This window comes from Ambystoma mexicanum, chromosome 13, assembly GCF_040938575.1.
Source record: "Ambystoma mexicanum isolate Mex_15411 chromosome 13, UKY_AmexF1_1, whole genome shotgun sequence".
In the NCBI taxonomy this organism is placed as follows: domain Eukaryota; kingdom Metazoa; phylum Chordata; class Amphibia; order Caudata; family Ambystomatidae; genus Ambystoma; species Ambystoma mexicanum.
Window position 1 is genome coordinate 702,968,685 of NC_090938.1, and position 24,118 is coordinate 702,992,802.

The window sequence follows — 24,118 nt, forward strand, 5'->3', positions numbered from 1 at the left end:
AAATAAACTCAAGTTACGTCCTCTCGCAGATCTCTCTCCTACAGTACTCTATGGCCCAATGAATACATCTCAGCTCCAGTCCTTCACGCGCAACTAGTGGGATTTACCACCAATCAGTGGCCAGGGCTCAGCCCGCCTCCTGTGACGTGTTTCCTGAAGACAACAGCCCAGCTCTTCCCACCCTCCGTGCGCACCCCTACAAGTTAGAGCGATCTGTCAGGATTGGCAAGTTTAAGGACCGTCTATATACCGTGGCGCGAATCACCCCGATCCGAAAGCGGCTGCAAAAAAAAAAAAAAAAGGTTGTGTCAGAAGTGGGATTTGAACCCACGCCTCCAATTGGAGACCAGAACACCCTGCTGGGAAAGAGAATCAGCTCTTGAGTCTGGCGCCTTAGACCGCTCGGCCATCCTGACAACTGGAAGGTGTGGCAGGGTAAAGAGTACAGGCTCTGGAGATGCAGGAGAAACAACGGCGTATCAGCGTGTAACGGGAACCCGAGAAGCAGCATTCAGCTTTAATCATCTGCAATGGAATATCACACACTATGCAACATCACTCTCGTGTTCTGCATTGCAGATAAGCAAGGGCATGTTCCACAACAGGCATCAGGTACGGACTACATCAGAACACGCTTAACATGGATTCCAGAACAGACACCAGCAGTGGCATACATTGGGACAAACACCAGCTGGGGAACATTCAGTCTCGGACATCAAGGATGGAATTTTGCAAAAAACAGCCACCAACTCGCCATCTTTCATCACCTACTGAATATTCAAGGGCAGCCATCAATACATTAATATTCTGGGGCACACATCAACAGTTGGGGTTCCTAGAACAGCTCTTGGCAAAGCAGCATTTTAGAACAAATATCAGCAATGCCCCCTTCTAGATCGCTCGTTAGTAGTGGGGTAGTCCAGAGCAGACACTTTTCTGGAATATTTTAGGACGGACACCCACAGAGGGCGCTACGAAAGCATTCAGCAGTAATAAAACACTAAACAAATGTTATCAGCACCCAGTTATTACAGGCAGGTATGGCCAATGAGAGAAACCTCAATGGCCATTAGGAACAGAATATTCTAGAACAGGTATTGTGAATCGCATACCGTGATCTTGAAGGGGTAAAAACAGACTACCCTTTAGACAGCAGTTTTGTTGTTGACAAAACAGAAGGCATACTGTGGATAGGCAGGGTGACAGGGGAAGACAAGTTAAAAGGTTAAATACAGTATATAGAGGGGGACATTAATAAAAGGGTTGATTTAAATTTGGAAAAGTAAAGGGAATGGCAGAGTATGGGGAGTGGATAAGGGGAGGGGGACCCCACATTTGCACAAAAAAGTTGTCAGCAAATGGGCCAATTTTCTCATTTTAGGGAGTTGGAGAAGACCTAAAAACCACCAAAGTCTTAAGCAAGGCTGTGGACAGCCATCATATCTGGGTGATGTCACAACAGCCATTCGAGTTAGACGATTGTAGTTCAGACTTTAGCATAGAAACTTTTTACAACAAAGATCAGCACTAGATATTCGCCAGTGACATCAGCAATAAAAACGTTTACAACTTTGGTAGATCTGAACTTCGGTGACATACTGCGGTGGACTGTAAAGGACCTGCAAAAGATGGTTAAACTAGAGGACTGTCGCAGAGGTGGGGTCTGAGAGCCCTAATGCAGCCCAGCCCAGTGCCATGCACTAGAGTGCGGATGCCTTTGGGAAGGAAGAGATAGGGTGCATGTAGTCTCTGCAGGTATTCCAAGGCTAAGCAGGGTCCTGTCCGTGGACTGTGGAAAGGTGCAAAACGCAGAGTCGTGCTCCCGAAGAATCTCAAGGCTATGACGTGGCTGTCAGTATGGACCAATCTGCCATTAACACCATGCTCAGTCCGGATCACAGATGGGAAAGCGCCCTCTCTACTGGACCAATCTGCCATTAACTGCCTCTTCCTGTAGGAGTTCGCAGGCATGCCATGGCTCCCAGTGTCAGGCAAATCTGCCGTTAACTGCCTGCCTTGTATTATCTCAAAGCCGAGCCAGAGCTCTCTGTACTGGGTCTGTCTGCCCACAACAGCCTGGTCTGTATTATCTGAGAGCCAGGCTAAAGCTCTCTGTATTGGGCCGAGCTGCCAATAACAGCCTGCTCCTGTAAGAGTGCCCAGCCAGGCCGTGTCTCAGAATCTATGGGGTTACTTTTGGTGACTATACAAGCCTCTCCCTCCGACTCCTCACCTGGTGTTTATGAGGAGTCGTCAGAGGACGCAATCTACTTCTGTCCCCTCTGAGGTGCTGTCTTCTTCCTTCCCTTCTTTTGGAAGAGGTAAGGGCGGGCTCCCCCAGCGGCCACTTTGACTAATATGCAAAAAGCCTGGCAGTGGGGTCTCCGGGGAGCCAACCCCACTCCAGGGAAAAGCCGACAGGCAGAAATACCCTGGTATCCTTAGCTAGTGCAGGTAGGTTTGGTTTGGTAACAGGATGGCCGCTAAAGCAGTTGTTCCACCTGTCGGGTGATGGATGAGTAGAGTATTCGAGCAGATAGACCACCGGAGAAAGACTTCAACCTGAATGGCCAGTCACAGGTAAGAGGAATGGACTATAGGGTCCAGAATGCACAGCAAGGATGCTTACTGAAGAGCGGGGTAACGTCCTAGGAAAGGAATGAAAACGGACTGGAACCTCGATGTTATTACAAGGTAAGCGGGAAATGGAAGAGTCCCCAGAGACTGGGTGAACAACAGGAGACTGCCACAGACAAGAGAGCATGCAGTGGCCGAGCGGCCGGGCAAAGGGAAGGTAGACAGGAGATGAGCGCGGAGCGCGCAGCACAAAGGTGGAAAGAAAGAGCAAGAGGGAGCCGTTAGAGCAACGGAACCCAGAGCGGCCAGAAAGCCGAATGAAAGCGGGAAACTAGCGTCTCACCTTACAGTTGAGCAGGGTTGCAACGCACTGATGCAATCCCCTGACTTCGGGATATACATGGCGGTGGCCCTGTTGGTGAGCTACTAGACCGCTAAGACATGTTCCAACAGTTACGTGCCAGGACCGTCTTAGCGTCCTACAGCGATCCCAGACCTTCCAGGACCGGTTCAAGACACTGTGGCTGTCGGCGTTAACTCAGTCTTCCGTTAACTGCCTGCCTTGTATTAGCTCACAGCCGAGCCAGAGCTCTCTATACTGGGCCTGTTTGCCACCAAGAGCCTGATCTGTGTTATCTCACAGCCAGGCTATAGTTCTGTATATTGCACCAACCTGGCATTAGCAGCTTGCTGCTGTAAGAGCTCACTGACAGGACATAGTTCCCTGTGTTGGCCTACCAAGGCCCTGCTGAAGATGTTTGGTTGCCCATTTCAACATGATGGTTGGTGGCCCCCTGCTGAGAGCGAAAACAGTCTGGGGCACTCCTGGGGTGCATACATTACAATGGCGAAAAGGGAAGGTTACTAGCCGCTGATTATCAGGAGACGGCCATCCAGCAGGGATACTAAACATGAATTGCCCACTGAAGAGCAATAAACCCTTCTTTGTCAGCAAGAGGCTGATGTGGAGGAACACGTGTTTGGAGGCAATGAGGTGATAACACGTCTGTAAATCCTGCAAACATGGGGGAAGTTGCTGCCCCCCATACCCTTGCCCAAGACTTGAGGCCACTTTAATTTGCAAAGATTGAAAGGGCCTGACGGCGTCCCTGGGCTTATCTGCAAGTAAAAGCCTGCTACAATAAGGGCTCACCGCCAGGACAAAGCTCTCTGTATTGCTCCAGTCTGCTATTAACACAGCTGCTCCTGTATGAGATCGCAGGCAGACCATGGGGCTCTTTTTGTACCCACTCTTAGCCTGTATCTCGGGGTCCTGGATTTCTAGTATCTGTGAATGGCATAGGGGGTAGATTATGGTCAGTACATGTCTTAATGACGCAAACGAGTGTGTGCTTGGCTGTGCACAGGCACACACGCACAGATACAGACACACACGGTCTACTTATCCATAGAGACTTACTTCAGAGACACATGTAGGAAGAGGAAGCTAGCTGCACACATAGTAAAGATGTGTAGACATACATAAACTTACACAGAAAGATACCAATAACATAACCATATTAAGGGAAGCGCCACAAATATCTGCAGACATGGACAAACACAGAGACATAGCGGCTGCGTAAAGATGCACGTACATAGAGTGCAGGCATACAGGCAGCACACATAAACATGCAAGCACACATTGCTCTCTCCCTTCACAGGCTGTCCAGTTAGGAATGGTGTGCTGAGAAAAGGGCGACCAGCAGACAGTGCAACCAGCAGCCCGGCTAGCTCAATCGGTAGAGCATGAGACTCTTAATCTCAGGGTCGTGGGTTCGAGCCCCACGTTGGGCGTGGCATTCTTTTACTGATATTTTTCACATTTTATTTTACACACCTAAGTCACCTGCAAAATAAACTCAAGTTACGTCCTCTCGCAGATCTCTCTCCTACAGTACTCTATGGCCCAATCTATACATCTCAGCTCCAGTCCTTCACGCGCAACTAGTGGGATTTACCACCAATCAGTGGCCAGGGCTCTGCCCGCCTCCTGTGACGTGTTTCCTGAAAACAACAGCCCAGCTCTCCCCATCCTCCGTGCGCACCCCTACAAGTTAGAGCGATCTGTCAGGATTGGCAAGTTTAAGGACCGTCTATATACCGTGGCGCGAATCACCCCGATCTGAAAGCGGCTGGAAAAAAAAAAGGTTGTGTCAGAAGTGGGATTTGAACCCACGCCCCCAATTGGAGACCAGAACACCCAGCTGGGAAAGAGAATCAGCTCTTGAGTCTGGCCCTTAGACCGCTCATCCTGACAACTGAAAGGTGCAGCAGGGTAAAGAGTACAGGCTCTGGAGCTGCAGGAGAAACAACGGCGTATCAGCGTGTAACGGGAACCTGAGAAGCAGCATTCAGCTTTAATCATCTGCAATGGAATATCACACACTATGCAACATCACTCTCGTGTTCTGCATTGCAGATAAGCAAGGGCATGTTCCACAACAGGCATCAGGTACGGACTACATCAGAACACGCTTAACATGGATTCCAGAACAGACACCAGCAGTGGCATACATTGGGACAAACACCAGCTGGGGAACATTCAGTCTCGGACATCAAGGATGGAATTTTGCAAAACAGCCACCAACTCGCCATCTTTCATCACCTACTGAATATTCAAGGGCAGCCATCAATACATTAATATTCTGGGGCACACATCAACAGTTGGGGTTCCTAGAACAGCTCTTGGCAAAGCAGCATTTTAGAACAAATATCAGCAATGCCCCCTTCTAGATCGCTCGTTAGTAGTGGGGTAGTCCAGAACAGACACTTTTCTGGAATATTTTAGGACGGACACCCACAGAGGGCGCTACGAAAGCATTCAGCAGTAATTAAACACTAAACAAATGTTATCAGCACCCAGTTATTACAGGCAGGTATGGCCAATGAGAGAAACCTCAATGGCTATTAGGAACAGAATATTCTAGAACAGGTATTGTGAATCGCATACCGTGATCTTGAAGGGGTAAAAACAGACTACCCTTTAGACAGCAGTTTTGTTGTTGACAAAACAGAAGGCATACTGTGGATAGGCAGGGTGACAGGGGAAGACAAGTTAAAAGGTTAAATACAGTATATAGAGGGGGACATTAATAAAAGGGTTGATTTAAATTTGGAAAGGTAAAGGGAATGGCAGAGTATGGGGAGTGGATAAGGGGAGGGGGACCCCACATTTGCACAAAAAAGTTGTCATCAAATGGGCCAATTTTCTCATTTTAGGGAGTTGGAGAAGACCTAAAAACCACCAAAGTCTTAAGCAAGGCTGTGGACAGCCATCATATCTGGGTGATGTCACAACGGCCATTCGAGTTAGACGATTGTAGTTAAGACTTTAGCATAGGAACTTTTTAGAACAAAGATCAGCACTAGATATTCGCCAGTGACATCAGCAATAAAAACGTTTACAACTTTGGTAGATCTGAACTTCGGTGATATACTGCGGTGGACTGTAAAGGACCTGCAAAAGATGGTTAAACTAGAGGACTCTCGCAGAGGTGGGGTCTGAGAGCCCTAATGCAGCCCAGCCCAGTGCCATGCACTAGAGTGCGGATGCCTTTGGGCAAGAAGAGATAGGGTGCATGTAGTCTCTGCAGCTATTCCAAGGCTAAGCAGGGTCCTGTCCGTGGACTGTGGAAAGGTGCAAAACGCAGAGTCGTGCTCCTGAAGAATCTCAAGGCTATGACGTGGCTGTCAGTATGGACCAATCTGCCATTAACAGCATGCTCAATCCGGATCACAGATGGGAAAGCGCCCTCTCTACTGGACCAATCTGCCATTAACTGCCTCTTCCTGTAGGAGTTCGCAGGCATGCCATGGCTCCCAGTGTCAGGCAAATCTGCCGTTAACTGCCTGCCTTGTATTATCTCAAAGCCGAGCCAGAGCTCTCTGTACTGGGTCTGTCTGCCCACAACAGCCTGGTCTGTATTATCTGAGAGCCAGGCTAAAGCTCTCTGTATTGGGCCGAGCTGCCAATAACAGCCTGCTCCTGTAAGAGTGCCCAGCCAGGCCGTGTCTCAGAATCTATGGGGTTACTTTTGGTGACTATACAAGCCTCTCCCTCCGACTCCTCACCTGGTGTTTATGAGGAGTCGTCAGAGGACGCAATCTACTTCTGTCCCCTCTGAGGTGCTGTCTTCTTCTTTCCCTTCTTTTGGAAGAGGTAAGGGCGGGCTCCCCCAGCGGCCACTTTGACTAATATGCAAAAAGCCTGGCAGTGGGGTCTCCGGGGAGCCAACCCCACTCCAGGGAAAAGCCGACAGGCAGAAATACCCAGGTATCCTTAGCTAGTGCAGGTAGGTTTGGTTTGGTAACAGGATGGCCGCTAAAGCAGTTGTTCCAACGGTCGGGTGATGGATGAGTAGAGTATTCGAGCAGATAGACCACCGGAGAAAGACTTCAACCTGAATGGCCAGTCACAGGTAAGAGGAATGGACTATAGGGTCCAGAATGCACAGCAAGGATGCTTACTGAAGAGCGGGGTAACGTCCTAGGAAAGGAATGAAAACGGACTGGAACCTCGATGTTATTACAAGGTAAGCAGGAAATGGAAGAGTCCCCAGAGACTGGGTGAACAACAGGAGACTGCCACAGACAAGAGAGCATGCAGTGGCCGAGCGGCCGGGCAAAGGGAAGGTAGACAGGAGAAGAGCGCGGAGCGCGCAGCACAAAGGTGGAAAGAAAGAGCAAGAGGGAGCCGTTAGAGCAACGGAACCCAGAGCGGCCAGAAAGCCGAATGAAAGCGGGAAACTAGCGTCTCACCTTACAGTTGAGCAGGGTTGCAACGCACTGATGCAATCCCCTGACTTCGGGATATACATGGCGGTGGCCCTGTTGGTGAGCTACTAGACCGCTAAGACATGTTCCAACAGTTACGTGCCAGGACCGTTTTAGCGTCCTACAGCGATCCCAGACCTTCCAGGACCGATTCAAGACACTGTGGCTATCGGCGTTAACTCAGTCTTCCGTTAACTGCCTGCCTTGTATTAGCTCACAGCCGAGCCAGAGCTCTCTATACTGGGCCTGTTTGCCACCAAGAGCCTGATCTGTGTTATCTCACAGCCAGGCTATAGTTCTGTATATTGCACCAACCTGGCATTAGCAGCTTGCTGCTGTAAGAGCTCACTGACAGGACATAGTTCCCTGTGTTGGCCTACCCAGGCCCTGCTGAAGATGTTTGGTTGCCCATTTCAACATGATGGTTGGTGGCCCCCTGCTGAGAGCGAAAACAGTCTGGGGCACTCCTGGGGTGCATACATTACAATGGTGAAAAGGGAAGGTTACTAGCCGCTGATTATCAGGAGACGGCCATCCAGCAGGGATACTAAACATGAATTGCCCACTGAAGAGCAATAAACCCTTCTTTGTCAGCAAGAGGCTGATGTGGAGGAACAAGTGTTTGGAGGCAATGAGGTGATAACACGTCTGTAAATCCTGCAAACATGGGGGAAGTCGCTGCCCCCCATACCCTTGCCCAAGACTTGAGGCCACTTTAATTTGCAAAGATTGAAAGGGCCTGACGGCGTCCCTGGGCTTATCTGCAAGTAAAAGCCTGCTACAATAAGGGCTCACCGCCAGGACAAAGCTCTCTGTATTGCTCCAGTCTGCTATTAACACAGCTGCTCCTGTATGAGATCGCAGGCAGACCATGGGGCTCTTTTTGTACCCACTCTTAGCCTGTATCTCGGGGTCCTGGATTTCTAGTATCTGTGAATGGCATAGGGGGTAGATTATGGTCAGTACATGTCTTAATGACGCAAACGAGTGTGTGCTTGGCTGTGCACAGGCACACACGCACAGATACAGACACACACGGTCTACTTATCCATAGAGACTTACTTCAGAGACACATGTAGGAAGAGGAAGCTAGCTGCACACATAGTAAAGATGTGTAGACATACATAAACTTACACAGAAAGATACCAATAACATAACCATATTAAGGGAAGCGCCACAAATATCTGCAGACATGGACAAACACAGAGACATAGCGGCTGCGTAAAGATGCACGTACATAGAGTGCAGGCATACAGGCAGCACACATAAACATGCAAGCACACATTGCTCTCTCCCTTCACAGGCTGTCCAGTTAGGAATGGTGTGCTGAGAAAAGGGCGACCAGCAGACAGTGCAACCAGCAGCCAGGCTAGCTCAGTCGGTAGAGCATGAGACTCTTAATCTCAGGGTCGTGGGTTCGAGCCCCACGTTGGGCGTGGCATTCTTTTACTGATATTTTTCACATTTTATTTTACACACCTAAGTCACCTGCAAAATAAACTCAAGTTACGTCCTCTCGCAGATCTCTCTCCTACAGTACTCTGTGGCCCAATCTATACATCTCAGCTCCAGTCCTTCACGCGCAACTAGTGGGATTTACCACCAATCAGTGGCCAGGGCTTTGCCCGCCTCCTGTGACGTGTTTCCTGAAGACAGCAGCCCAGCTCTCCCCATCCTCCGTGCGCACCCCTACAAGTTAGAGCGATCTGTCAGGATTGGCAAGTTTAAGGACCGTCTATATACCGTGGCGTGAATCACCCCGATCTGAAAGAGGCTGGAAAAAAAAAAGGTTGTGTCAGAAGTGGGATTTGAACCCACGCCTCCAATAGGAGACCAGAACACCCAGCTGGGAAAGAGAATCAGCTCTTGAGTCTGGCGCCTTAGACCGCTCGGCCATCCTGACAACTGGAAGGTGCAGCAGAGTAAAGAGTACAGGCTCTGGAGATGCAGGAGAAAAAACGACGTATCAGCGTGTAACGGGAACCCGAGAAGCAGCATTCAGCTTTAATCATCTGCAATGGAATATCACACACTATGCAACATCACTCTCGTGTTCTGCATTGCAGATAAGCAAGGGCATGTTCCACAACAGGCATCAGGTACGGACTACATCAGAACACGCTTAACATGGATTCCAGAACAGACACCAGCAGTGGCATACATTGGGACAAACACCAGCCGGGAAACATTCAGTCTCGGACATCAAGGATGGAATTTTGCAAAACAGCCACCAACTCGCCATCTTTCATCACCTACTGAATATTCAAGGGCAGCCATCAATACATTAATATTCTGGGGCACACATCAACAGTTGGGGTTCCTAGAACAGCTCTTGGCAAAGCAGCATTTTAGAACAAATATCAGCAATGCCCCCTTCTAGATCGCTCGTTAGTAGTGGGGTAGTCCAGAGCAGACACTTTTCTGGAATATTTTAGGACGGACACCCACAGAGGGCGCTACGAAAGCATTCAGCAGTTATTAAACACTAAACAAATGTTATCAGCACCCAGTTATTACAGGCAGGTATGGCCAATGAGAGAAACCTCAATGGCCATTAGGAACAGAATATTCTAGAACAGGTATTGTGAATCGCATACCGTGATCTTGAAGGGGTAAAAACAGACTACCCTTTAGACAGCAGTTTTGTTGTTGACAAAACAGAAGGCATACTGTGGATAGGCAGGGTGACAGGGGAAGACAAGTTAAAAGGTTAAATACAGTATATAGAGGGGGACATTAATAAAAGGGTTGATTTAAATTTGGAAAAGTAAAGGGAATGGCAGAGTATGGGGAGTGGATAAGGGGAGGGGGACCCCACATTTGCACAAAAAAGTTGTCAGCAAATGGGCCAATTTTCTCATTTTAGGGAGTTGGAGAAGACCTAAAAACCACCAAAGTCTTAAGCAAGTCTGTGGACAGCCATCATATCTGGGTGATGTCACAACAGCCATTCGAGTTAGACGATTGTAGTTCAGACTTTAGCATAGAAACTTTTTACAACAAAGATCAGCACTAGATATTCGCCAGTGACATCAGCAATAAAAACGTTTACAACTTTGGTAGATCTGAACTTCGGTGACATACTGCGGTGGACTGTAAAGGACCTGCAAAAGATGGTTAAACTAGAGGACTGTCGCAGAGGTGGGGTCTGAGAGCCCTAATGCAGCCCAGCCCAGTGCCATGCACTAGAGTGCGGATGCCTTTGGGAAGGAAGAGATAGGGTGCATGTAGTCTCTGCAGCTATTCCAAGGCTAAGCAGGGTCCTGTCCGTGGACTGTGGAAAGGTGCAAAACGCAGAGTCGTGCTCCTGAAGAATCTCAAGGCTATGACGTGGCTGTCAGTATGGACCAATCTGCCCTTAACAGCATGCTCAGTCCGGATCACAGATGGGAAAGCGCCCTCTCTACTGGACCAATCTGCCATTAACTGCCTCTTCCTGTAGGAGTTCGCAGGCATGCCATGGCTCCCAGTGTCAGGCAAATCTGCCGTTAACTGCCTGCCTTGTATTATCTCAAAGCCGAGCCAGAGCTCTCTGTACTGGGTCTGTCTGCCCACAACAGCCTGGTCTGTATTATCTGAGAGCCAGGCTAAAGCTCTCTGTATTGGGCCGAGCTGCCAATAACAGCCTGCTCCTGTAAGAGTGCCCAGCCAGGCCGTGTCTCAGAATCTATGGGGTTACTTTTGGTGACTATACAAGCCTCTCCCTCCGACTCCTCACCTGGTGTTTATGAGGAGTCGTCAGAGGACGCAATCTACTTCTGTCCCCTCTGAGGTGCTGTCTTCTTCTTTCCCTTCTTTTGGAAGAGGTAAGGGCGGGCTCCCCCAGCGGCCACTTTGACTAATATGCAAAAAGCCTGGCAGTGGGGTCTCCGGGGAGCCAACCCCACTCCAGGGAAAAGCCGACAGGCAGAAATACCCAGGTATCCTTAGCTAGTGCAGGTAGGTTTGGTTTGGTAACAGGATGGCCGCTAAAGCAGTTGTTCCAACGGTCGGGTGATGGATGAGTAGAGTATTCGAGCAGATAGACCACCGGAGAAAGACTTCAACCTGAATGGCCAGTCACAGGTAAGAGGAATGGACTATAGGGTCCAGAATGCACAGCAAGGATGCTTACTGAAGAGCGGGGTAACGTCCTAGGAAAGGAATGAAAACGGACTGGAACCTCGATGTTATTACAAGGTAAGCAGGAAATGGAAGAGTCCCCAGAGACTGGGTGAACAACAGGAGACTGCCACAGACAAGAGAGCATGCAGTGGCCGAGCGGCCGGGCAAAGGGAAGGTAGACAGGAGAAGAGCGCGGAGCGCGCAGCACAAAGGTGGAAAGAAAGAGCAAGAGGGAGCCGTTAGAGCAACGGAACCCAGAGCGGCCAGAAAGCCGAATGAAAGCGGGAAACTAGCGTCTCACCTTACAGTTGAGCAGGGTTGCAACGCACTGATGCAATCCCCTGACTTCGGGATATACATGGCGGTGGCCCTGTTGGTGAGCTACTAGACCGCTAAGACATGTTCCAACAGTTACGTGCCAGGACCGTTTTAGCGTCCTACAGCGATCCCAGACCTTCCAGGACCGATTCAAGACACTGTGGCTATCGGCGTTAACTCAGTCTTCCGTTAACTGCCTGCCTTGTATTAGCTCACAGCCGAGCCAGAGCTCTCTATACTGGGCCTGTTTGCCACCAAGAGCCTGATCTGTGTTATCTCACAGCCAGGCTATAGTTCTGTATATTGCACCAACCTGGCATTAGCAGCTTGCTGCTGTAAGAGCTCACTGACAGGACATAGTTCCCTGTGTTGGCCTACCCAGGCCCTGCTGAAGATGTTTGGTTGCCCATTTCAACATGATGGTTGGTGGCCCCCTGCTGAGAGCGAAAACAGTCTGGGGCACTCCTGGGGTGCATACATTACAATGGTGAAAAGGGAAGGTTACTAGCCGCTGATTATCAGGAGACGGCCATCCAGCAGGGATACTAAACATGAATTGCCCACTGAAGAGCAATAAACCCTTCTTTGTCAGCAAGAGGCTGATGTGGAGGAACAAGTGTTTGGAGGCAATGAGGTGATAACACGTCTGTAAATCCTGCAAACATGGGGGAAGTCGCTGCCCCCCATACCCTTGCCCAAGACTTGAGGCCACTTTAATTTGCAAAGATTGAAAGGGCCTGACGGCGTCCCTGGGCTTATCTGCAAGTAAAAGCCTGCTACAATAAGGGCTCACCGCCAGGACAAAGCTCTCTGTATTGCTCCAGTCTGCTATTAACACAGCTGCTCCTGTATGAGATCGCAGGCAGACCATGGGGCTCTTTTTGTACCCACTCTTAGCCTGTATCTCGGGGTCCTGGATTTCTAGTATCTGTGAATGGCATAGGGGGTAGATTATGGTCAGTACATGTCTTAATGACGCAAACGAGTGTGTGCTTGGCTGTGCACAGGCACACACGCACAGATACAGACACACACGGTCTACTTATCCATAGAGACTTACTTCAGAGACACATGTAGGAAGAGGAAGCTAGCTGCACACATAGTAAAGATGTGTAGACATACATAAACTTACACAGAAAGATACCAATAACATAACCATATTAAGGGAAGCGCCACAAATATCTGCAGACATGGACAAACACAGAGACATAGCGGCTGCGTAAAGATGCACGTACATAGAGTGCAGGCATACAGGCAGCACACATAAACATGCAAGCACACATTGCTCTCTCCCTTCACAGGCTGTCCAGTTAGGAATGGTGTGCTAAGAAAAGGGCGACCAGCAGACTGTGTGACCAGCAGCCCGGCTAGCTCAGTCGGTAGAGCATGAGACTCTTAATCTCAGGGTCGTGGGTTCGAGCCCCACGTTGGGCGCGGCATTCTTTTACTGATATTTTTCACATTTTATTTTACACACCTAGGTCACCTGCAAAATAAACTCAAGTTACGTCCTCTCGCAGATCTCTCTCCTACAGTACTCTATGGCCCAATGAATACATCTCAGCTCCAGTCCTTCACGCGCAACTAGTGGGATTTACCACCAATCAGTGGCCAGGGCTCAGCCCGCCTCCTGTGACGTGTTTCCTGAAGACAACAGCCCAGCTCTCCCCACCCTCCGTGCGCACCCCTACAAGTTAGAGCGATCTGTCAGGATTGGCAAGTTTAAGGACCGTCTATATACCGTGGCGCGAATCACCCCGATCCGAAAGCGGCTGGAAAAAAAAAAAAAAAGGTTGTGTCAGAAGTGGGATTTGAACCCACGCCTCCAATTGGAGACCAGAACACCCAGCTGGGAAAGAGAATCAGCTCTTGAGTCTGGCGCCTTAGACCGCTCGGCCATCCTGACAACTGGAAGGTGCAGCAGGGTAAAGAGTACAGGCTCTGGAGATGCAGGAGAAACAACGTTGTATCAGCGTGTAACGGGAACCTGAGAAGCAGCATTCAGCTTTAATCAACTGCAATGGAATATCACACACTATGCAACATCACTCTCGTGTTCTGCATTGCAGATAAGCAAGGGCATGTTCCACAACAGGCATCAGGTACGGACTACATCAGAACACGCTTAACATGGATTCCAGAACAGACACCAGCAGTGGCATACATTGGGACAAACACCAGCTGGGGAACATTCAGTCTCGGACATCAAGGATGGAATTTTGCAAAACAGCCACCAACTCGCCATCTTTCATCACCTACTGAATATTCAAGGGCAGCCATGAATACATTAATATTCTGGGGCACACATCAACAGTTGGGGTTCCTAGAACAGCTCTTGGCAAAGCAGCATTTTAGAACAAATATCAGCAATGCCCCCTTCTAGATCGCTCGTTAGTAGTGGGGTAGTCCAGAGCAGACACTTTTCTGGAATATTTTAGGACGGACACCCACAGAGGGCGCTACGAAAGCATTCAGCAGTAATTAAACACTAAACAAATGTTATCAGCACCCAGTTATTACAGGCAGGTATGGCCAATGAGAGAAACCTCAATGGCCATTAGGAACAGAATATTCTAGAACAGGTATTGTGAATCGCATACCGTGATCTTGAAGGGGTAAAAACAGACTACCCTTTAGACAGCAGTTTTGTTGTTGACAAAACAGAAGGCATACTGTGGATAGGCAGGGTGACAGGGGAAGACAAGTTAAAAGGTTAAATACAGTATATAGAGGGGGACATTAATAAAAGGGTTGATTTAAATTTGGAAAAGTAAAGGGAATGGCAGAGTATGGGGAGTGGATAAGGGGAGGGGGACCCCACATTTGCACAAAAAAGTTGTCAGCAAATGGGCCAATTTTCTCATTTTAGGGAGTTGGAGAAGACCTAAAAACCACCAAAGTCTTAAGCAAGGCTGTGGACAGCCATCATATCTGGGTGATGTCACAACAGCCATTCGAGTTAGACGATTGTAGTTCAGACTTTAGCATAGAAACTTTTTACAACAAAGATCAGCACTAGATATTCGCCAGTGACATCAGCAATAAAAACGTTTACAACTTTGGTAGATCTGAACTTCGGTGACATACTGCGGTGGACTGTAAAGGACCTGCAAAAGATGGTTAAACTAGAGGACTGTCGCAGAGGTGGGGTCTGAGAGCCCTAATGCAGCCCAGCCCAGTGCCATGCACTAGAGTGCGGATGCCTTTGGGAAGGAAGAGATAGGGTGCATGTAGTCTCTGCAGGTATTCCAAGGCTAAGCAGGGTCCTGTCCGTGGACTGTGGAAAGGTGCAAAACGCAGAGTCGTGCTCCCGAAGAATCTCAAGGCTATGACGTGGCTGTCAGTATGGACCAATCTGCCATTAACACCATGCTCAGTCCGGATCACAGATGGGAAAGCGCCCTCTCTACTGGACCAATCTGCCATTAACTGCCTCTTCCTGTAGGAGTTCGCAGGCATGCCATGGCTCCCAGTGTCAGGCAAATCTGCCGTTAACTGCCTGCCTTGTATTATCTCAAAGCCGAGCCAGAGCTCTCTGTACTGGGTCTGTCTGCCCACAACAGCCTGGTCTGTATTATCTGAGAGCCAGGCTAAAGCTCTCTGTATTGGGCCGAGCTGCCAATAACAGCCTGCTCCTGTAAGAGTGCCCAGCCAGGCCGTGTCTCAGAATCTATGGGGTTACTTTTGGTGACTATACAAGCCTCTCCCTCCGACTCCTCACCTGGTGTTTATGAGGAGTCGTCAGAGGACGCAATCTACTTCTGTCCCCTCTGAGGTGCTGTCTTCTTCCTTCCCTTCTTTTGGAAGAGGTAAGGGCGGGCTCCCCCAGCGGCCACTTTGACTAATATGCAAAAAGCCTGGCAGTGGGGTCTCCGGGGAGCCAACCCCACTCCAGGGAAAAGCCGACAGGCAGAAATACCCTGGTATCCTTAGCTAGTGCAGGTAGGTTTGGTTTGGTAACAGGATGGCCGCTAAAGCAGTTGTTCCACCTGTCGGGTGATGGATGAGTAGAGTATTCGAGCAGATAGACCACCGGAGAAAGACTTCAACCTGAATGGCCAGTCACAGGTAAGAGGAATGGACTATAGGGTCCAGAATGCACAGCAAGGATGCTTACTGAAGAGCGGGGTAACGTCCTAGGAAAGGAATGAAAACGGACTGGAACCTCGATGTTATTACAAGGTAAGCGGGAAATGGAAGAGTCCCCAGAGACTGGGTGAACAACAGGAGACTGCCACAGACAAGAGAGCATGCAGTGGCCGAGCGGCCGGGCAAAGGGAAGGTAGACAGGAGATGAGCGCGGAGCGCGCAGCACAAAGGTGGAAAGAAAGAGCAAGAGGGAGCCGTTAGAGCAACGGAACCCAGAGCGGCCAGAAAGCCGAATGAAAGCGGGAAACTAGCGTCTCACCTTACAGTTGAGCAGGGTTGCAACGCACTGATGCAATCCCCTGACTTCGGGATATACATGGCGGTGGCCCTGTTGGTGAGCTACTAGACCGCTAAGACATGTTCCAACAGTTACGTGCCAGGACCGTCTTAGCGTCCTACAGCGATCCCAGACCTTCCAGGACCGGTTCAAGACACTGTGGCTGTCGGCGTTAACTCAGTCTTCCGTTAACTGCCTGCCTTGTATTAGCTCACAGCCGAGCCAGAGCTCTCTATACTGGGCCTGTTTGCCACCAAGAGCCTGATCTGTGTTATCTCACAGCCAGGCTATAGTTCTGTATATTGCACCAACCTGGCATTAGCAGCTTGCTGCTGTAAGAGCTCACTGACAGGACATAGTTCCCTGTGTTGGCCTACCAAGGCCCTGCTGAAGATGTTTGGTTGCCCATTTCAACATGATGGTTGGTGGCCCCCTGCTGAGAGCGAAAACAGTCTGGGGCACTCCTGGGGTGCATACATTACAATGGCGAAAAGGGAAGGTTACTAGCCGCTGATTATCAGGAGACGGCCATCCAGCAGGGATACTAAACATGAATTGCCCACTGAAGAGCAATAAACCCTTCTTTGTCAGCAAGAGGCTGATGTGGAGGAACACGTGTTTGGAGGCAATGAGGTGATAACACGTCTGTAAATCCTGCAAACATGGGGGAAGTTGCTGCCCCCCATACCCTTGCCCAAGACTTGAGGCCACTTTAATTTGCAAAGATTGAAAGGGCCTGACGGCGTCCCTGGGCTTATCTGCAAGTAAAAGCCTGCTACAATAAGGGCTCACCGCCAGGACAAAGCTCTCTGTATTGCTCCAGTCTGCTATTAACACAGCTGCTCCTGTATGAGATCGCAGGCAGACCATGGGGCTCTTTTTGTACCCACTCTTAGCCTGTATCTCGGGGTCCTGGATTTCTAGTATCTGTGAATGGCATAGGGGGTAGATTATGGTCAGTACATGTCTTAATGACGCAAACGAGTGTGTGCTTGGCTGTGCACAGGCACACACGCACAGATACAGACACACACGGTCTACTTATCCATAGAGACTTACTTCAGAGACACATGTAGGAAGAGGAAGCTAGCTGCACACATAGTAAAGATGTGTAGACATACATAAACTTACACAGAAAGATACCAATAACATAACCATATTAAGGGAAGCGCCACAAATATCTGCAGACATGGACAAACACAGAGACATAGCGGCTGCGTAAAGATGCACGTACATAGAGTGCAGGCATACAGGCAGCACACATAAACATGCAAGCACACATTGCTCTCTCCCTTCACAGGCTGTCCAGTTAGGAATGGTGTGCTGAGAAAAGGGCGACCAGCAGACAGTGCAACCAGCAGCCCGGCTAGCTCAATCGGTAGAGCATGAGACTCTTAATCTCAGGGTCGTGGGTTCGAGCCCCACGTTGGGCGTGGCATTCTTTTACTGATATTTTTCACATTTTATTTTACACACCTAAGTCACCTGCAAAATAAACTCAAGTTACGTCCTCTCGCAGATCTCTCTCCTACAGTACTCTATGGCCCAATCTATACATCTCAGCTCCAGTCCTTCACGCGCAACTAGTGGGATTTACCACCAATCAGTGGCCAGGGCTCTGCCCGCCTCCTGTGACGTGTTTCCTGAAAACAACAGCCCAGCTCTCCCCATCCTCCGTGCGCACCCCTACAAGTTAGAGCGATCTGTCAGGATTGGCAAGTTTAAGGACCGTCTATATACCGTGGCGCGAATCACCCCGATCTGAAAGCGGCTGGAAAAAAAAAAGGTTGTGTCAGAAGTGGGATTTGAACCCACGCCCCCAATTGGAGACCAGAACACCCAGCTGGGAAAGAGAATCAGCTCTTGAGTCTGGCCCTTAGACCGCTCATCCTGACAACTGAAAGGTGCAGCAGGGTAAAGAGTACAGGCTCTGGAGCTGCAGGAGAAACAACGGCGTATCAGCGTGTAACGGGAACCTGAGAAGCAGCATTCAGCTTTAATCATCTGCAATGGAATATCACACACTATGCAACATCACTCTCGTGTTCTGCATTGCAGATAAGCAAGGGCATGTTCCACAACAGGCATCAGGTACGGACTACATCAGAACACGCTTAACATGGATTCCAGAACAGAAACCAGCAGTGGCATACATTGGGACAAACACCAGCTGGGGAACATTCAGTCTCGGACATCAAGGATGGAATTTTGCAAAACAGCCACCAACTCGCCATCTTTCATCACCTACTGAATATTCAAGGGCAGCCATCAATACATTAATATTCTGGGGCACACATCAACAGTTGGGGTTCCTAGAACAGCTCTTGGCAAAGCAGCATTTTAGAACAAATATCAGCAATGCCCCCTTCTAGATCGCTCGTTAGTAGTGGGGTAGTCCAGAACAGACACTTTTCTGGAATATTTTAGGACGGACACCCACAGAGGGCGCTACGAAAGCATTCAGCAGTAATTAAACACTAAACAAATGTTATCAGCACCCAGTTATTACAGGCAGGTATGGCCAATGAGAGAAACCTCAATGGCTATTAGGAACAGAATATTCTAGAACAGGTATTGTGAATCGCATACCGTGATCTTGAAGGGGTAAAAACAGACTACCCTTTAGACAGCAGTTTTGTTGTTGACAAAACAGAAGGCATACTGTGGATAGGCAGGGTGACAGGGGAAGACAAGTTAAAAGGTTAAATACAGTATATAGAGGGGGACATTAATAAAAGGGTTGATTTAAATTTGGAAAGGTAAAGGGAATGGCAGAGTATGGGGAGTGGATAAGGGGAGGGGGACCCCACATTTGCACAAAAAAGTTGTCATCAAATGGGCCAATTTTCTCATTTTAGGGAGTTGGAGAAGACCTAAAAACCACCAAAGTCTTAAGCAAGGCTGTGGACAGCCATCATATCTGGGTGATGTCACAACGGCCATTCGAGTTAGACGATTGTAGTTAAGACTTTAGCATAGGAACTTTTTAGAACAAAGATCAGCACTAGATATTCGCCAGTGACATCAGCAATAAAAACGTTTACAACTTTGGTAGATCTGAACTTCGGTGATATACTGCGGTGGACTGTAAAGGACCTGCAAAAGATGGTTAAACTAGAGGACTGTCGCAGAGGTGGGGTCTGAGAGCCCTAATGCAGCCCAGCCCAGTGCCATGCACTAGAGTGCGGATGCCTTTGGGCAAGAAGAGATAGGGTGCATGTAGTCTCTGCAGCTATTCCAAGGCTAAGCAGGGTCCTGTCCGTGGACTGTGGAAAGGTGCAAAACGCAGAGTCGTGCTCCTGAAGAATCTCAAGGCTATGACGTGGCTGTCAGTATGGACCAATCTGCCATTAACAGCATGCTCAATCCGGATCACAGATGGGAAAGCGCCCTCTCTACTGGACCAATCTGCCATTAACTGCCTCTTCCTGTAGGAGTTCGCAGGCATGCCATGGCTCCCAGTGTCAGGCAAATCTGCCGTTAACTGCCTGCCTTGTATTATCTCAAAGCCGAGCCAGAGCTCTCTGTACTGGGTCTGTCTGCCCACAACAGCCTGGTCTGTATTATCTGAGAGCCAGGCTAAAGCTCTCTGTATTGGGCCGAGCTGCCAATAACAGCCTGCTCCTGTAAGAGTGCCCAGCCAGGCCGTGTCTCAGAATCTATGGGGTTACTTTTGGTGACTATACAAGCCTCTCCCTCCGACTCCTCACCTGGTGTTTATGAGGAGTCGTCAGAGGACGCAATCTACTTCTGTCCCCTCTGAGGTGCTGTCTTCTTCTTTCCCTTCTTTTGGAAGAGGTAAGGGCGGGCTCCCCCAGCGGCCACTTTGACTAATATGCAAAAAGCCTGGCAGTGGGGTCTCCGGGGAGCCAACCCCACTCCAGGGAAAAGCCGACAGGCAGAAATACCCAGGTATCCTTAGCTAGTGCAGGTAGGTTTGGTTTGGTAACAGGATGGCCGCTAAAGCAGTTGTTCCAACGGTCGGGTGATGGATGAGTAGAGTATTCGAGCAGATAGACCACCGGAGAAAGACTTCAACCTGAATGGCCAGTCACAGGTAAGAGGAATGGACTATAGGGTCCAGAATGCACAGCAAGGATGCTTACTGAAGAGCGGGGTAACGTCCTAGGAAAGGAATGAAAACGGACTGGAACCTCGATGTTATTACAAGGTAAGCAGGAAATGGAAGAGTCCCCAGAGACTGGGTGAACAACAGGAGACTGCCACAGACAAGAGAGCATGCAGTGGCCGAGCGGCCGGGCAAAGGGAAGGTAGACAGGAGAAGAGCGCGGAGCGCGCAGCACAAAGGTGGAAAGAAAGAGCAAGAGGGAGCCGTTAGAGCAACGGAACCCAGAGCGGCCAGAAAGCCGAATGAAAGCGGGAAACTAGCGTCTCACCTTACAGTTGAGCAGGGTTGCAACGCACTGATGCAATCCCCTGACTTCGGGATATACATGGCGGTGGCCCTGTTGGTGAGCTACAAGACCGCTAAGACATGTTCCAACAGTTACGTGCCAGGACCGTTTTAGCGTCCTACAGCGATCCCAGACCTTCCAGGACCGATTCAAGACACTGTGGCTATCGGCGTTAACTCAGTCTTCCGTTAACTGCCTGCCTTGTATTAGCTCACAGCCGAGCCAGAGCTCTCTATACTGGGCCTGTTTGCCACCAAGAGCCTGATCTGTGTTATCTCACAGCCAGGCTATAGTTCTGTATATTGCACCAACCTGGCATTAGCAGCTTGCTGCTGTAAGAGCTCACTGACAGGACATAGTTCCCTGTGTTGGCCTACCCAGGCCCTGCTGAAGATGTTTGGTTGCCCATTTCAACATGATGGTTGGTGGCCCCCTGCTGAGAGCGAAAACAGTCTGGGGCACTCCTGGGGTGCATACATTACAATGGTGAAAAGGGAAGGTTACTAGCCGCTGATTATCAGGAGACGGCCATCCAGCAGGGATACTAAACATGAATTGCCCACTGAAGAGCAATAAACCCTTCTTTGTCAGCAAGAGGCTGATGTGGAGGAACAAGTGTTTGGAGGCAATGAGGTGATAACACGTCTGTAAATCCTGCAAACATGGGGGAAGTCGCTGCCCCCCATACCCTTGCCCAAGACTTGAGGCCACTTTAATTTGCAAAGATTGAAAGGGCCTGACGGCGTCCCTGGGCTTATCTGCAAGTAAAAGCCTGCTACAATAAGGGCTCACCGCCAGGACAAAGCTCTCTGTATTGCTCCAGTCTGCTATTAACACAGCTGCTCCTGTATGAGATCGCAGGCAGACCATGGGGCTCTTTTTGTACCCACTCTTAGCCTGTATCTCGGGGTCCTGGATTTCTAGTATCTGTGAATGGCATAGGGGGTAGATTATGGTCAGTACATGTCTTAATGACGCAAACGAGTGTGTGCTTGGCTGTGCACAGGCACACACGCACAGATACAGACACACACGGTCTACTTATCCATAGAGACTTACTTCAGAGGCACATGTAGGAAGAGGAAGCTAGCTGCACACATAGTAAAGATGTGTAGACATACATAAACTTACACAGAAAGATACCAATAACATAACCATATTAAGGGAAGCGCCACAAATATCTGCAGACATGGACAAACACAGAGACATAGCGGCTGCGTAAAGATGCACGTACATAGAGTGCAGGCATACAGGCAGCACACATAAACATGCAAGCACACATTGCTCTCTCCCTTCACAGGCTGTCCAGTTAGGAATGGTGTGCTAAGAAAAGGGCGACCAGCAGACTGTGTGACCAGCAGCCCGGCTAGCTCAGTCGGTAGAGCATGAGACTCTTAATCTCAGGGTCGTGGGTTCGAGCCCCACGTTGGGCGCGGCATTCTTTTACTGATATTTTTCACATTTTATTTTACACACCTAGGTCACCTGCAAAATAAACTCAAGTTACGTCCTCTCGCAGATCTCTCTCCTACAGTACTCTATGGCCCAATGAATACATCTCAGCTCCAGTCCTTCACGCGCAACTAGTGGGATTTACCACCAATCAGTGGCCAGGGCTCAGCCCGCCTCCTGTGACGTGTTTCCTGAAGACAACAGCCCAGCTCTCCCCACCCTCCGTGCGCACCCCTACAAGTTAGAGCGATCTGTCAGGATTGGCAAGTTTAAGGACCGTCTATATACCGTGGCGCGAATCACCCCGATCCGAAAGCGGCTGCAAAAAAAAAAAAAAAAGGTTGTGTCAGAAGTGGGATTTGAACCCACGCCTCCAATTGGAGACCAGAACACCCAGCTGGGAAAGAGAATCAGCTCTTGAGTCTGGCGCCTTAGACCGCTCGGCCATCCTGACAACTGGAAGGTGCAGCAGGGTAAAGAGTACAGGCTCTGGAGATGCAGGAGAAACAACGGCGTATCAGCGTGTAACGGGAACCTGAGAAGCAGCATTCAGCTTTAATCATCTGCAATGGAATATCACACACTATGCAACATCACTCTCGTGTTCTGCATTGCAGATAAGCAAGGGCATGTTCCACAACAGGCATCAGGTACGGACTACATCAGAACACGCTTAACATGGATTCCAGAACAGACACCAGCAGTGGCATACATTGGGACAAACACCAGCTGGGGAACATTCAGTCTCGGACATCAAGGATGGAATTTTGCAAAACAGCCACCAACTCGCCATCTTTCATCACCTACTGAATATTCAAGGGCAGCCATCAATACATTAATATTCTGGGGCACACATCAACAGTTGGGGTTCCTAGAACAGCTCTTGGCAAAGCAGCATTTTAGAACAAATATCAGCAATGCCCCCTTCTAGATCGCTCGTTAGTAGTGGGGTAGTCCAGAGCAGACACTTTTCTGGAATATTTTAGGACGGACACCCACAGAGGGCGCTACGAAAGCATTCAGCAGTAATTAAACACTAAACAAATGTTATCAGCACCCAGTTATTACAGGCAGGTATGGCCAATGAGAGAAACCTCAATGGCCATTAGGAACAGAATATTCTAGAACAGGTATTGTGAATCGCATACCGTGATCTTGAAGGGGTAAAAACAGACTACCCTTTAGACAGCAGTTTTGTTGTTGACAAAACAGAAGGCATACTGTGGATAGGCAGGGTGACAGGGGAAGACAAGTTAAAAGGTTAAATACAGTATATAGAGGGGGACATTAATAAAAGGGTTGATTTAAATTTGGAAAAGTAAAGGGAATGGCAGAGTATGGGGAGTGGATAAGGGGAGGGGGACCCCACATTTGCACAAAAAAGTTGTCAGCAAATGGGCCAATTTTCTCATTTTAGGGAGTTGGAGAAGACCTAAAAACCACCAAAGTCTTAAGCAAGGCTGTGGACAGCCATCATATCTGGGTGATGTCACAACAGCCATTCGAGTTAGACGATTGTAGTTCAGACTTTAGCATAGAAACTTTTTACAACAAAGATCAGCACTAGATATTCGCCAGTGACATCAGCAATAAAAACGTTTACAACTTTGGTAGATCTGAACTTCGGTGACATACTGCGGTGGACTGTAAAGGACCTGCAAAAGATGGTTAAACTAGAGGACTGTCGCAGAGGTGGGGTCTGAGAGCCCTAATGCAGCCCAGCCCAGTGCCATGCACTAGAGTGCGGATGCCTTTGGGAAGGAAGAGATAGGGTGCATGTAGTGTCTGCAGGTATTCCAAGGCTAAGCAGGGTCCTGTCCGTGGACTGTGGAAAGGTGCAAAACGCAGAGTCGTGCTCCCGAAGAATCTCAAGGCTATGACGTGGCTGTCAGTATGGACCAATCTGCCATTAACACCATGCTCAGTCCGGATCACAGATGGGAAAGCGCCCTCTCTACTGGACCAATCTGCCATTAACTGCCTCTTCCTGTAGGAGTTCGCAGGCATGCCATGGCTCCCAGTGTCAGGCAAATCTGCCGTTAACTGCCTGCCT

At 49.2% G+C, this 24,118-nt stretch overlaps 4 non-coding genes across 4 annotated transcripts; all 4 read right to left on the reverse strand.

The window, feature by feature from the left end:
* Positions 1–306: 306 nt before the first annotated feature.
* TRNAL-CAA (transfer RNA leucine (anticodon CAA)) lies at positions 307–416 on the reverse strand. Its single transcript has 2 exons — positions 379–416; positions 307–352 (listed from the first exon to the last, which is right to left on the reverse strand). It is a non-coding gene; the product is annotated as a tRNA-Leu (tRNA).
* Positions 417–9,143: 8,727 nt separating this feature from the next.
* TRNAL-CAA (transfer RNA leucine (anticodon CAA)) lies at positions 9,144–9,253 on the reverse strand. Its single transcript has 2 exons — positions 9,216–9,253; positions 9,144–9,189 (listed from the first exon to the last, which is right to left on the reverse strand). It is a non-coding gene; the product is annotated as a tRNA-Leu (tRNA).
* A 4,315-nt stretch (positions 9,254–13,568) lies between these two features.
* TRNAL-CAA (transfer RNA leucine (anticodon CAA)) lies at positions 13,569–13,678 on the reverse strand. The gene is made up of 2 exons: positions 13,641–13,678; positions 13,569–13,614 (listed from the first exon to the last, which is right to left on the reverse strand). It is a non-coding gene; the product is annotated as a tRNA-Leu (tRNA).
* An 8,731-nt stretch (positions 13,679–22,409) lies between these two features.
* TRNAL-CAA (transfer RNA leucine (anticodon CAA)) lies at positions 22,410–22,519 on the reverse strand. Its single transcript has 2 exons — positions 22,482–22,519; positions 22,410–22,455 (listed from the first exon to the last, which is right to left on the reverse strand). It is a non-coding gene; the product is annotated as a tRNA-Leu (tRNA).
* Positions 22,520–24,118: the final 1,599 nt, after the last annotated feature.